The sequence below is a fragment of the Choloepus didactylus genome, chromosome 5 (genome assembly GCF_015220235.1).
Source record: "Choloepus didactylus isolate mChoDid1 chromosome 5, mChoDid1.pri, whole genome shotgun sequence".
Lineage (NCBI taxonomy): Eukaryota > Metazoa > Chordata > Mammalia > Pilosa > Megalonychidae > Choloepus > Choloepus didactylus.
This window is the reverse complement of record NC_051311.1, coordinates 32,709,779-32,723,402: the sequence shown is the minus strand read 5'-3', so window position 1 is coordinate 32,723,402 and position 13,624 is coordinate 32,709,779. Positions and strand designations below refer to the sequence as shown.

At 47.2% G+C, this 13,624-nt stretch overlaps 1 pseudogene; it reads left to right on the top strand.

The window, feature by feature from the left end:
- Nucleotides 1-13,624, top strand: part of LOC119535228 — a 57,409-nt pseudogene that overhangs the window by 43,418 nt on the left and 367 nt on the right.

The window sequence follows — 13,624 nt, the reverse complement described above, 5'->3', positions numbered from 1 at the left end:
GGCTGCTGTCAGCTTCTCAAGCACATAACTTCATACAGTTTCAGAGATCTGTGGTGCAGAGATCACGGCGGACTAGACAGATGGAGAGAGGCCACGACAAAGGCAAGGGAGGCAGCAGGGAGGAATGACAAGGCAGAGGGAAGGGTCAGAGAGAGGAGGAAGGAGAAAGATGTGGCAGAGTGTACAGGAGGCGGGAGGCTTCTTTGTTTGCCCACCCGCGGGGTGCTGGGGAGGTGAGGTCAGCGCGGGCTGGAGATCCAGGCTGGCTCAGCCCCTTACACTTGAGGTGGGGTGGAAGGACTGTGGAATCTGACACAATTTTCTGAGAAACTGCAGGACTGCTGGCTCTGACAGATTGGGGAGCCCACATTATCTAGGCGACACCCCTCCCCACTTGAGCAGCATTTGTCAATTCACGGAAGATGGGAGGTGCCTAATAAAGGCATCCAGTCTTTGCAATAGCAACACCTTGTAGGGCGCCTTATGCTTTTTTAAAGGGCCTCCCCACCCCTTATTTTATCCCCAGAGCAATTCCATGAAGGTGGCTATTATTTTCTCCACGTGGCAGTTGAATAAACAGGCCTGGAATGCAGCCCAGAGGTGCCTAGACTTCATAAGCTGATGCATTACTCTTCCATGCTTCTGGTGGTAGCAAAGAATGGCCTTTGGTTCAGGGCTGTGCAGTGGGTGAACGGGCCTCTGCTCGATCAGAAATCAGTTGGTATATGAGCTGGAGGTGTTCAGTTGTGTTGCATGAGTATATGTGTGTGCTATAGCCTGTTTGCTAATCAGAGGTCATTTGTGCCATTTTGGTGGGAGTTTTCACAGCTGCCATCATTGCTGGCAGATCTTTCCCCTAATGCTTCCTATTTCTCCCTTTTCATCTTGCCTTCACTCCTAATTTTCATTCATTTGTTCATCAAGGGCTGTTGAATGCTGACCACATGCCAGTACCAGGCACTCTGCTCCTCTCCTCCCCCCATACCCCGACTCCTTGCTGATCATATTAGCAAAGACACACTCAAGGTATGGCTATAGTGGTCCAGGGAAATGGGGTTTAACCTACACACAGGAATAATAATAAAGAGTCCTTAGCAGAGGCATTGGCAGCAGGTAAGCATCCTGGCCTCTGACGTCTGCCAGGGAGGGGTTGTGTTCCTGGCAGCCCAGCGCCCCACCATCTGGGAGGAATTTTCCCAAGTCATTCCCCAGCTTCTCTCCTATCAGGAAATTGCTGTTTTAATTTTTTTAAGGGAAAACATGAAGAGTCCATTTTAAAAAAAATACCAAACAAGACTTCCTTTTTAAAAAACTGCACTAACTTACACTTTATTTACAATTTATTTCAAGAGAATTAAGCTGCTGCTTTTCCGAGCTCTTGTATGATTTTAGCATCTAAGCCTCACAGAGGACTTTCCCTTTGTCTGAAATCTCTTTCCCCTTGGGCCAATGAGGTGTCATTTGCTAACTACCACAGGAAGGTTCGGCCCATTCCCACAGCTAGCCACTGGCCACTTCCTTGTGGGAGGCGGGAGGTCCATGGCCCGAAACTTCTCTACCATGGCAAGTCTGTTTGCTGAGGTCCAGCTCAACCCTGTGTGCCTGGACTGGTTTCAGGACCCCAGACTCATTCCTTGCTCTTATCACCCCTCCTCAGAACTGCCCAAAGGACCTTCCTAAAGCTCTACTTCCACCAAGTGAATTCTTCACTCAAACACCTTCAATAACTCCCTGCTTGCATCCTGCAAGTCCAGTTCCAGTTGTCCAGCAGAATTTTAACTTCCAGCATACTCTGGACTCCGATTAGACTACCCCTGTGAGCCCACACCTGACTCCCTTTCCCTGCGCAGGTCCTTTCATCTGGGGGATCCCCAGTTTCATGTTGCTTCCCAGGCCAGGGTTAAGAGCAAGGCTGTGGAGTGGGACAGAGCCTGGATCCACCCTTAATGAGCTGCATGTCCTAAGTCACTTTCCTGAGCCTTGACTTCCTCATAAGTGAAACGGTAGTGCCAACTGCTGGGTGCCTGCCCAGCACAGAAAGCATCCATTAAAGAGAGAGCCATTGTCATTCATTCTTCAGCCACCCCCTCACTTAACACCATTTAACACGGAACTACAGACCACTCTGTATTTTGTTGTTGCTGTTCCTGAGTCACGTGCATCATTCTTGTCTCCCCCAGATAGACTAAACTCTCTGAGGGCAAGGACCATACCTAATTCCTATTCTTTGTTCTCGAAAGCACCCTGCAAAACTGGGTACCTCAGGACAGCTTGAGAAATTGTTTGAGGGTGGAAACTACTGCCATATCCAGCTGAAACTGCACAGCAATTATGTATGTAAAAAAAAATACCAATAATATGTATAGGAAAAAAAACAAAGAGAAATGCATCAAAGTGCTTTGATGATGTTATGATAGTGGCATTTATTTCATCTTATTTAACAAACACTTATTTAGCATTCCACTGTGTTCCAGGCACTGTGTTAAGTGATTACAGATTTAATCATTTGTTACAGATCATTTAATTTAATCCTCAAAATAATCCTATAAGGTAGGAGCTATTATTTAGCCCCATTTTTAAGATGAGGAACATGAGGCACAGAGAGGTTAAGACACTTGCTCAAGGTTATACAGCTAGTAAGTGGAAGAGATGGGATTCAAATCCAAACTGTCTGGATCCAGAGTCCCTGATGTTAACCACTCTTTGCTACAGGGATAATTCTTCATTTCTTTATTTTTCTAGCTAACTGTAAATTCTTACATAGCAACATGTTACCAAAATGTCTCTGTATTGCTTTTATAAAGAAATACATGCCAAGGTGTACATATTTTGAGACATCCTACGGGCAAGCAGAGGAAGCCACAGGGGTCTAATATGAGCACGAGCTGTCCCAAGAAGTGCCTTCACGTCCACCTGCCCAGCTCCGGTTCAGGAAGACACGCTACATTCGCTGCTTCCAGCCATTTCCCTGTGGGGAGCAGAATTGAGGCTGCCTCTGCCACCTCCCCTCAGCACGCACTGCTGAGGTGTGTGGGGTCTGTGACGCTGTCCGTGGTCTTGGGACAGATTTCCATTGGTCGAAGGATTCTAGTTGGACTCTTACAACCCACATCATAAAGCCTGCCAAGAGGGGCAGGTGGGATTTCTCCATGCTGGGGGTCCCCAGGCAGCTGCGGGCCTCTAGTCGAAGTGCACATTCCCAAGAGCTCAGGATCAGGGGACGGGGTGTGGGAGCAGTGTTGGTTCACTGGAGCTCTGCTGGCATCTCTTCTTAGTTGAAGGGCTGGCTCTGGCTCAGTCTGAAGTTGGAGAGGTTTATTTTTGGCTGTCTCCATTCCTCCTTCCAGCGGCTCCTCTTTCGGAGGCTCCTCTTTCGGCCCCACCCCACCTTCTCCTTGCTTAGACCCAGCTTCCCTCAGAAATCAATAGCTGTTAACACCTTAGTGTAGATGTTCTTAATCTGCTATTCCTCCTAGGAGTAAAAGAAAACTCATCCCCAAGGAATGAGTCTCTAATAGTGAAATTTCAAACCATGGCACCCATGGTAGGAGATTATTTGGGTGGTGGAGGAAGGATTTCCCCATTCCCCTATATACAATCCCCTAGAAAACTGCTGACTGTTATGCTGAAGAACAGTCCAACTCAAAACTAATTTATGGTGACAGAAATCAGACTACTTTTGGGGTAGGGATGGGCTGCAAGGGGCATAGGGAACTTTCTGCAGTGCTGATAACAGTCTGGATCTTGGTCTGGGTCCTGGTTAAATGGGTACATGTGCAAAAATTCTTTAAGCTGTATGCTTAAGATTTGTGCACTTTATTGTATCATGTCATGCTTCAATAAAAATTATTAAGGAGGAAAACAGAATGGCCCAGTTAGTAAAGAAATATTGGGAAATCACATAGATTCGTAGTTTTGATGCAGAGTAGAAGACAAAATTCAAGTCCTGCCATTGCCACTTATTGGCAGTGCCCTCTCCAGCAAGTCACTCAACTTGCCCCAGCCTCTGATTCCTCCTCTACAAAATGAGACAATAATAACCAACCCACTGTCACTTCATTGTTGCAAGAGTTAAATAGCCAGATGGGTATGGATCTGCCAAGTATACTTCATAGCCTGCTCCAAACATGAGCCACCATGCATCCGGGGGTGAGTCCCAGCCTCAGAGGCCTGCTGTGGATTGAACAAAGGCAGCTCCATCCCCAACCACCCTACCCCACCTCTATGCACCCACCTGGCCCAGGCCTTCTGCAGCATGGTGCCCCCTTGGCTCAGCTCTCAGGCTCCGGGGCTCTTGGCAGGCAGGCAGGCCGGCAGTCTGAGGCTTCCCTGGCTGGAGCACTGCAAGACCTTTACCTGACTTTGCGTTTGTTCAGCACCCAGCACAGGGCAGCCGGGAGCTGAATAGGAAAGCAGAGTCCTAATAATGCAGGTTTTTAATTTGAAAAGATCAAGAAAGAAACCCATGCTTGGAGCCATGGGGTAATACTTTATGAGCTTCAGTCCTGGCAGCTCAGGGGCTTCCAGATGGTGTTAGGATGGCTGGAAGCATGTGCCCACACACCTTTCTTTTCTTAGGAAGTGGTGTCCTATAATACAGATTTCCTAGTCTCCTAGTCAAATCCCCTGAGCCCCATGTTCTTGGGAGCTGGTCTTTTGGAGAAACTAGGAGCTATATGGGCGTTTGGGAGGATTCTCATAGCCACTGAGATTTGCTCTGCTCTACTGGCATCTGGGGCCCCAAATCTCTTTAAACCTTGAACCTGGATTGTGGCATGTTGGGCTTACTCGTTTTACAGCTGGCCACACATTCCGATCCTCCCTGAACCACTTTCCTGCTCTTCCCTCTGGCTCACCGCCTGGAGGGAAACCCAGGATCAGCCTTGCCCCCACGTGCTGGGCGTTCTCAGAGACAAGGAGGGCCAGCACCCGGGGACCTGGCCCTCCTTTCTGTCTGCTCAGCTAGGGTGCCCCCCACATCCAGACTACGCTCCCCTCTGCCATGCAGAACTCCCCATGGATCCGGGTGGCTGTACTTGGTTTGGTTCCAGACATTGTTTCATTTGAGCCTCACAACAACCCTGTAAAGTAGGCATCGCTGTTCTACAGAGGCAGATCCCAAGACTCAGAGTATGTGACTTGCCTAAGTCACAGAAGTCCTCAGAGCTGAGGCTGGCCAGGACCCCAGGTCTCCCTTCTTCCTCCCCACTTCCCCTGGCCAATGATTTACCAGCATTGCACCATGGGGAGGAAATTGCATAGATTGTATCTCTCCTTGAACCCCTGCCTGGACCTGGCTGGAGAGATTTGAATGGGTAACCCAGCTCTGCTCACCTGTTCCAGGGGAAGGGTGATAATTGTTTTAAGTGACATGGCCCCAGGAGAGATTGAATTTCTAACTTGATTCCCTTCCTCATGTAATTACCATGAATAATAATGCAACCCTTGCTTCTTTGAACCCTGCCAGCCTGGGGGAAGGTGGAAAGGAAAACAGTCCTTTGCTTTAAGCCTGGTTGCACATTGTATTCATTTTCTATGCTGCTGTAATAAATTACTGCAAATGTAGTAGCTTAAAATAACACAAATTTTTAATCTTACAGTTCTGGAAGTAAGAAATCTGACATGGATCTCGCTAGACTAAAATCAAGGTGTCAGCAGGGCTGAGCTCCTTCTTGGAGGCTGGAGGGGAGAATCTGATTCCTTGTCTATTCCATCTTCTAGTGGCCACCACATTCCTTGGCTCATGGCCCCTTTCTCCACTTTCAAAGCCAGCAAAGTTGCATCTCTCTGACCCATTTTCCATATCACATCTTCATCTGACCATAGCAGGGAAAGGTTCTTTGCTTTTAAGGGTTTGTGCAATTAGATTGGGCTCACACAGATAAACTGAGATAATCTCCCCTTCTCAAAATTCTTGATTACATCTGCAAAGTCTCTTTTGCCAGAGAAAGAATAGATTCACACAGTTCTGGGGATTAGGATGTGACCTCTTTGGGGGAGGAAGCATTATTTTGCCTACTACATGCATAACTGCCAAGACCCCAGAGAACCCCAAGTCTCCATTTCTCTGGCCAAGAATCCCCTTTAGTACACTGATTCTTCAATAATGAACATGAAATTTGTCCAGTGCCTATGAGTTGCATCTTCACCTTCAACTGTGAGCTCCACCAATGTCCTCTCAGGCCTTGCCTGCTGCCCCCTATGTGCTTCTCCCTGGGACAGGGTTCAGCATTTCTCCTTACCAGTGCTAGGGCTCCCAATGGGGTCCTGAGGTGACCCTGCTTCCCCAGTTTCCCACAGCCCCCTCTCTTAGGGAACTGGACGTGAGCTTCCCTGAGAAGGGGCGGTAAAGGAGACTTCCATGAAGGCTCACATAGTAATTCTACCCCAAAGTGCCTGCCCACTCCTGAACCCACCACCACCGAGACCCCTCAGGGCTCAGCCCCCACAGAGTCAGGTTCCAGCCCTCATAAAGCTTGACCTGACATGTCAGGGGTTGCTTTAGTCCCTCCCCTTAGGTGACAATCTTAAACCCAAACATCAGTCCCAAAGTTCATTCCCACTCATCTGATGTGGATCACGGAGCCACCACCCAAACCGGATTGCTAGAAACCCATTCCGGCCATCCAGAGCATACAGAGTGACCAATGTCCTGAGGTTGAATGCTGCCCTGCATCCTACTCACAGTGTGGCACTGGTGCGTTACTTCATCTCTCTAAGCATCAGTTTTCTCATCTGTGAAATGGGGATGATAATAATAGTATCTATCTGATAAGGCTGTTGTAAGGATTAAATGAAATAATATGAGCATTGGGCTTAACAGAGTGCCTGCTACATAGAAGTGCCCAATCAAAGTAAGCCATTATAATTAGTATTACAAGAATGCAGATTAGAACTCCATTGGAACCCTTGCCATGCAGAAATCAAAGTAACCAGCACAAGGAATGAGGTGTCCTGGGCCTAGCCTCATTCTGCCCCCAGTAAGTTTTGAGGCTTGACCAAGTTGCTTATCCCTTCCAGATCTTACTCACCTGTCAAATGGGGTGATAATACGTGCCTGTGTCACAGGAGTGGGACACAAATCAAATGTGCTAATACCTGCACAAGATTTTGAAATGTTAAAAGGGTGACGCAAATGAGAGTGACTTGAATTCTTTCTGGAACAAGGTAGAATATTTTTTTGAAAAGTAAATGATAAGTATTTAGGCCTTTTAGAGTCTTACAGCCTGAAAAAAATCTCTCAATGCATCCTTCCTTTGATTCCCAGAATAAGCTGGGGGTGTAATTACCCTCATCCTGTAGCACTCGAGGAAACTGAGGCTCACAGGGGCTGAGTGAGTTGTCTAAGGCCACACAGCTAGCAAACGGGAGAACCAGAATCCAAATCCAGGTCTTCCAATGCCAAATCCAATCCTAGTTTCACTGTCTCACACCTTATCCCTAGGAGATATTACTATTTCTGCAGATAGCAACAGCTCAATATTCTCAGCATCGATTCCACTCATGTTTTGAGTGTTGTGTTAGGGTTGGGGACACCAAGATGAGTCAGACATCATCCCTGCGCTGGAGAACCTCAGCACCTGGTGGCAGACGCAGATGTGGAAATGAGTAATTGCTTTATCATGTAATTAAAGGCTGTAACAGAAGCACACACAGGAGGAAGCTGCTATCCTCACTCTCCTGGAGGCACAAGAAACCTTCCCGAGGAGGGGCCATGGGGTGGCCACCTAATGGAGAAGGCAAGAAAGGGCATTTGGGGCAGAGGGAAGTCCACATACAAAATCACAGAGGGGTGAGAGGCAGGGAGCTCAGGAACCACAGGGGTCACAAGCAGCTGCAGCCCAGGGGCATGGTGGTGGAGGCGAGGGGGGCAGGAGGCAAGGGATGGCACTGACAGGCTTCGCCAGCTGTTCTGAGGGGTTGGGGTTTTATTCTGCAGGCTCTGGGGCACCTCGGAGGGCTTTGTGCCTAAGGACATTTATATTTTAGAAAGTCCTTCTGGCTGCAGGAAGGAAGCCAGGCTGGAGGTGGGGAGGCCAACGAGAAGGCTCCTGCACTGTCCAGGAACTAGTGATGGGGTGAGCTGCAGCAGTCACCGTGCAGACGGGGAGGAGGGCTGCTTAGTGGATGCTCCCAAGCAGCAGACTTTGCCGTGAAGATGATCAGTCTATCAGGGAGCAATCGCAGGATCAATTCCCAGGGGAGGGAGGAGAAGGAAGCAGAATTAGGCAGAGAAGAAAATGGACTGTGACAAAGGCTCATGGGACACCCTAAAGCATCTGGGGGGCCAAATTTAACCTCTCTGACTTTCACTCTTCCCATAATAACACAGACCCTGAAGGGTTGATAAAAGGCTGATAGGTCATTTATGTGTCCCGCCTGGCACATCGTAGCCAGGCACCAAATGACAGCTGTGACTATTCTATAATATGGGCCTTAAGATGAAGGGAGGATCAGAATGACTCAGAGAACTCCCTGGATAATGGAAACAGAGGAGATGATGATAGGCTGGGAGGATGTGATGGCATGTTCCTCTGGAGCACAGGTAAGATGGGGTACCAGGACAGTGGGGACGGGCCCTGCCACCCTCCTTGGATGACTCCGGGAGCCCCAGCTCTGCAACCCTCACCAGGAACCCTGCAATCTGAAGGAAGGATCTACCTCCAGAGCAGTTAAAATTCTAGGCAAGGTTATATGAAAACAAACACTAGGTACCATGTTGAGCAGAGATTGTCCTTTTGCTTCTTCTCCTTCAAGATGCTAGAGGAGCCCACCTGGACTATGAGTGGATTGCAGTCAGGGATCATAGCTTTTATGCACAATGTTCATTCAATCAACAGATATTAATGAGTACCTATCATGTGCCAAGTGCTGTGCTAGATGCTGGAGATACAGGGATGAACAAGACAAATAAAATCTCATCCCTAGATGAATAAATGAAAGAATGAGCCATATGGCATTATCATTGTTAATAAATTATCAATACATTCATTATTGTTATTGTTAATTATTCGTTGTTCATTCACTCAGTCAAGAAAAGTTTACTGGGGACCTCAGCTAATCACTGTGGATACAGCAGTGAACAAAACAGACAAAAGTCTCTGCCCTCGTGTAGCTTACTTCCCAGTGACTACAATGGATAGCAATGACCAGAGTTACCTCGATATTTTTTTTTCACAGCAACTGAGAGGTTTCATTTAAGGGACTCCTCAATAAAAAAGAAGACCAAATTCACTGCGTAATTAATTCTGGAGAATAACCAACAAACCATGGATAAAACTGAGTCTAAAACTAGAGATAAACGCTTAGAAATAAATGAAAAAATCTCTTCTTCTCCCTTCTTTTTCTCCCTAAGATGTTTATGTTTTAAAAAAAGAAAAATTGAAGTTGATTTTAATGCTTATCATGTGGCAGTTCTATACTGTGTCTCAGTCTTTATTTTCATAGAATTATTTCAAAAAATTATGCACTAAAAGGATTTCTTAAATGAGAAATCAGAGTGTCCTACCAAAGTGCCTGAACAAAGAGGAAAGGCTGAGCGGTAACTGATATCAAATGAAAGAGCCTCCAGGGTCCTGTCACTTCTCGCCAGGGAAGGAAGGTGTGTTCAGTCCTGTCTCCATTGTGGGCAACTTCTCTCTGTTTTGTTCCAGAGGTTAGTGGAGGAATCCTGACCTCCCACTCCTGACTAGGCCTCCGAGGACACTGTGGGAGCACGGACAGTGTTAGAATCTGTTCCCAGAGAGATGAGAAGTAACAGACCTACTGACTTGTTTAGTTCAAAAAGTTCTAAGGCAAAAGGAGTAAGAATCTGTCCAAGGGTCTACAATTTGGACCTAGAGTCTTCTTGAGCTTGTGACCTCGAGAGTCCCTAAGGAACTAAAAGAAAATGTCCTACTTTATTGAAAGATAAAATAAGGTAATTTTGTGAGAAAACCAACTTACAAATAATACAGCGAATGTTCCTGGAGTGACTGATAGAGACTATCTCTGAAAGAAGCATCAATAAAAGAAATAAAAACTCTGCACTTTTTTCTCCAAATCTCTATTTCTTATACCAATTTAAAAAAAAACTAAGGTAGTTTTACATAGGCTTTCAAAATTTTTGGAAATTTGTAACCTCAGTTGAATCCAGTCTCTTGATACATGTGATATAATGGCCCAGAATTATTTATTTTCCATTTCTCTCTTTTCTCTTTCTAATTTTTTTCCTTTTGATTCTCAAACAATTGCCATTTATTATTTTCAATTACAAAGGTAACGCATGCTTATTGTAACAAATGAAGCAATGCACAAAATGTAAAGATAAAGGTAGGTTAATAGTATCTCTTATCCTCCAAAACCTCCACTATCCCCCTAAACCTTCTAGACAAAATATCGTTTTACCCATATATACCAATATGTATTTCTAAGGAATAAACACTTTAAAAACATAGCTGCTATGTGGTTTTCATGCTTTAAAAATTAACATTAATTTCTTAACATCAGTTAGTGCAATATGGCTCTCTTTAGTGTTTGTCAACCTACCGGGTAAAAAGTGGCATCTCCTCATTACTTCAATTTGCATTGCCTTGATTACTGGTGAGCTGGAGCATCTTTACAGATGTTTGCTTTGATCTGAATTTCCTCTCCTGTGAAATTAGCTTTACATATCCTTTCCTCATTTTTTTTTTTCTCTTGGTCGTTTGTTTTCCTCTTATTAATATGCAGGCTCTTTATGTGTATTAGCGATAGTTAAAATATTTATATGTATGTTCAGGAGAATAAAAACTTCCGGCAATTTGCCTCTCCCGCCCGAGGTTTGGTGTCTTTCCACCCAGCCTTGTGTCACCTACCCTTCCTCCTCAGACCTAATGCCAGGCTCAATAGATGGTGCACGTTTGCTTAATGCTGTTGGCAGATGCCTTGGTGCCAAAAGGACACATTTTCATTACCGACAGCTTATTCAGCACATTAAAGGGTCGTGCTTGTCGAAGTCAGAAAACCCTGTGCTGAAGCGTAGGGCAGCGTAGCGTCCTTCTCTGACCTCTTCTGTTCGCGGCCGGCTGACCCCTCGCTTGCACCCAGCGCAGATACGCTACGGGCTCCAGGGGTGGAGCGTGAGTTATACACGCACTACCTGCCTTTCATCTCTCCCCTTAACCCCCAAATCCATCTGCCTCCCTAAAGCATCGCCTGTCATTTTTAGCTTAAAAATCGATTCTCAGTCTTGTCCAGGCTTCCTAGCCACTGACCCTTACCCTCCACTCCCTGCTGTGGACGAGCCCTTACTATTCATGAACATGCCCAACTCGACTCCTACCCCTGAACCTTTAGCCAGTCCACCATGGCTGTCTGTTATGCCAGCCCTGCCCTCTCGCTCCTGCCCTGGTTATTCGCCCTTATAAATCCTGCCGCCTCTTTTGAGTCCTGACTCTTCCTTTGTTGCTGATGCTGAGATGGAGTTTGGGCCAGAGGAACTGGGGTTTGAAGCAGGATTGGGCAGAGGAAGACGTCGATGTGTGATGCAGGCCTGACTAAGCCTTGGCCACCTCCACGGGTAGCTCCGTTATGGATGTAGCCTGTTAGAGTGCCCTGGGATGGGCCAAAGTGGCTGGGCTTTCACACCCCATTGGAATCGGTCACTGAATGTGGGCCACCTCGGGACGGGCGTGTCCTTGGGCAGGTGGCTCTGCAGCGGAGGCATACCCTGGGCGAGCAGAGAGCTGCTAGCTCTCTCCTGACAGCACTCCTGAAACAGCTGGAGAGCAAGTCCTTCCCTGAAGAGGGATCTGGTTGGTGCATCTTCTCCACCATACTCAGGAAGTTTTATAGGAGCTTCGGCATCTCTGAAACCTCCCACTGGCTAGCACAGTCTTTCCCACCGCACATGTCTCATGCATTGTGCCCCCTCACCCTTTCTGCTGCAGCTGAGCCACTGCTGTGCATTCTTTGTGCTTGGGTCCTTCTTCCCTCCATTTTAAACCCTTCTTTCGACCATGAGTCTGGGGGCTACACTGTATCCTCTCGACCCTTGGGTGCCATGTAGAGCACCTGAGCCCCTCAGATTCTCCCCTGTAAGGGCTGAGTTATGAATCCTGTATTTTGTTCTCTTCCCAATCTGCTCATAGAAGATAAGGAGTAAATGCCTACTCTATATAGGTTTAAAAATTGTTTGCGATGAGTTTTATATTTAACATATGATTATGTGTTTGCTTTTTTTTTTTAAACATGGCTCGACATTTTCTTCTTCTCCAAACTCTGCCACTGAGTCACCAAGGACCTTGAGGAAGTCACTTGGTTTAGCTCAGCTTTTGTTTCTTCCTTTGCGAACTGAAAGTGTTGGTTCAATTGCCCCTAGAGGGCCACTTACATATTTGAAAATGTTTGCTTTCCAAAGCAATGAATCACCGATAGAATAATTACAGATCTCTTTTTGCAACTGGCTGGTGGACGGTGGGGGGAGGGATTGCCTCCGTGGCCCTCAGACCATCCCATTGAGCGGCTCCCTCCTCAGCCAGCATCCAAGACCTGCTCTGGGGCCCTGCAGGCAGAACCAGAACCAACCGAAGGCAGGGCTCCTGCTCACCGGATATGAACTCCGTCCTCAGACGTTGCCAACTGGCTCATCCCCATCTCGGTAGAAGGCCGGGCCCTGGGCTCCGCGAGCGAGCGGGTGGAGCTGGGGCGGACGGGCATCTATTCCCATATGGACACGTGGAGATGTGCATCCTGATCCCATTAGCACTAATCAGATTTGCATGAGAGGATCTCCGCCTGGTGAGAGAGAAATATAAGGGTGGCCATGTGCTCCATGCCACAAAGGTGTGTGGCCAACACCCCCACCTCTACCCCCAGCCCCTCCCCCACACACACCTTCAAAAGCTCCAAGCTCCAAGCAAGCAAAGCAACTAAATACAAAATGCATTTCAGAGAAACCAGAGCTCTCCGCACCAGTTAAGTCGCAGGAAGCCGGTGAGCCCTTGGATGGGACTTACCGTGTAAGGGTACCTTAGGTCTGCCTCTAGGGAACTCAGCAAACCCACACAAAGGATATTTTCTAAGGTATTTTCTTGCATTTAAAAGAAGATACCTTTTTACTGTAAGGCCTCCAGTTTTAAAAAATATCCAGGGCTTACCCTTGAATTCTCCGAGGCTCAGCGCTAAGGACTTTATGACAGCTTTGCCACTCATCTGAGAAGAGGCCTGAATCCCGGTTGTTAGAGCTGATATATTTATCAAAGCCAAACTCCTTGGCTCCCAAGCGGGAAGTAAGCTCTGAGAAGCCAGGGAGATGAGATGAAGAGCATTTGGGGAGAATTCGCTGAGGGGGCAGCAGCTGCACCACAGGAATTTGGGACAATGGAAAGGTTTAAAAAATAAATCTGCAGGGATGGGAGGTATCTCTACTTACAAAGAAAAGAGACGCAAAGCTTTTCCTCCATTTTCCCTGGGGCACTGGGCTGAGAAGGCCCAGGTAGAGTCGTCTCCAAGACTAATAGCCACACAGACGGGCTTCCGTCCAGAGCCAGCATCTGGGGTCAGAACTGCTAAAGCGTGCCATGAAACCAGGGTGAAATGGTAAGGGCTTAGGGCAAGGCTGCCTCCCCCTGCCCACCTGCCTCAAGCCTGGTTCAAGTAAGCC